This window comes from Saccoglossus kowalevskii, chromosome 22 (assembly GCF_978046115.1).
Source record: "Saccoglossus kowalevskii chromosome 22, keSacKowa6.1, whole genome shotgun sequence".
In the NCBI taxonomy this organism is placed as follows: domain Eukaryota; kingdom Metazoa; phylum Hemichordata; class Enteropneusta; family Harrimaniidae; genus Saccoglossus; species Saccoglossus kowalevskii.
In genome coordinates this window covers 19,602,600-19,604,294 of record NC_140662.1, presented here as the reverse complement: position 1 = coordinate 19,604,294, position 1,695 = coordinate 19,602,600, and positions in this window count along the sequence as shown.

Here is a 1,695-nt window from a genome sequence, read left to right as displayed (position 1 = left end):
GGGGCAGATTATACCACACCAGTGAGTAAACCTATAAATAGAAATAAATCTGCTGCAAAAAAATCTACCACTATATTGAATTCGAGGCTATATTGACATATTTCATATCAAGATCAAATTGTCTATTTCTTTTTATTTATACACATAATTATTTATTAAATATTAATGAATATGTCTGGGATTATTATCTAACGTGTGTAGTTTGTTATTGTTATGTAATATCTATGGCAATGTGAGCACTTTATTCGTTATTAAAATTGACATTTGAGAGGCCATATGGATAGGTGTATCTTCGTCAGAATAATATTTTGAACAACTAATAACTGTTGGATGAGACAATGAAGTCGGCAGATGCGCATGTACTTTAAAGCGAACGGATCATCGCCTGCGCACGCACGATAATTAAGTCCTAAGCGACGATAACAACGCACGCGGAAACGCAAAGGCTCATGGGTAGACAAACAAATATAATGTTATCGTTTTAGCATATGTTTGTATAAAATAAACAATATAGCCTTTATTTTTCAACCTAATTATTTGTTATCATATACATTATTTGAATTCTCGTTATTAAATAATAAAAATAACTGAAATATGTGCATACATAATAATTGAATACGTAAAATATGTGAAAGAATAATAATTAATAATATAGTTAAAAACCATAAACAAGCCTAGATCTCGTTTTAAGTTTTTTTTTTTTTTTTTAATTTCGGTATTTCAATGGAATGAACCTATAATAATGAAAGCATCTTCAATATGGCCCGAACGCATATAATCAGATTGCATCGATGTTATGTTTAAAGCTCTGTGGAGTCAATCGCATGTTCCTGATAATATCGTTGAGTGCGTAATTGGAAGGCAAAAATGTAATACTTATCTGGCGCAACTAATACTAATCTGTAGTGTTTATCGCACATAACGATATCTAAAAAAATAATTATACCTATACAATAATTCGAATTCGTTTTGACGCATATAAACAACAGTGTATTCAATTGTGTCGGCGAAGTACAGGATACCTGCAGCCCGTTGACGGCACAGAAGCACTGCCACCAGAGGGCGCTTCTGATAAGAAAGGTTTATTACACGGGTGATATGTCAAAACTATTCATGATACACGTACATTGTGAATGACCCATACATACCACGTGACACATTGATATATTTATATTTCATGTTATCAAACCCTATGTGCATGACAACCAATCAGATTTAGCTGAAACTGTTCATCTCTGCTAGAATGGACATTTGTATAATGTTACCTGCTCGGTGTTAGCCAATCAGATTCAGGAAAACATATTCCAGTTTCTACTTCCTGGGAGGTAAACCAATCAAATTCAGTAAGATATATTACGATGTTTATCCCCTGAAATGTTAGCCAATCAGATTCCAGTAGACATATTCCAATGTCTACTTCCTGGGATATAAGCCAGTCACATTCACAACTTGTCTCTTATTTATTTGTATGCGTCATTCAAGGTGGCGGCCCCCATATAGTAAATATCGTATTTATTTTATTATCACGTGTGCGCCAGCTGACTGTGGTTTCTCCACACTTACTACGTCAAACAAAAATAAGGCGCGCCAACGCTTGGCAAATAGCGCCATATATTCCCTTTACGTCACGAATAGCTTCTTTTCGTTCGTTTTTCTGGGTGTATTGTCTCATTTGGCGACCATATACATGTAACG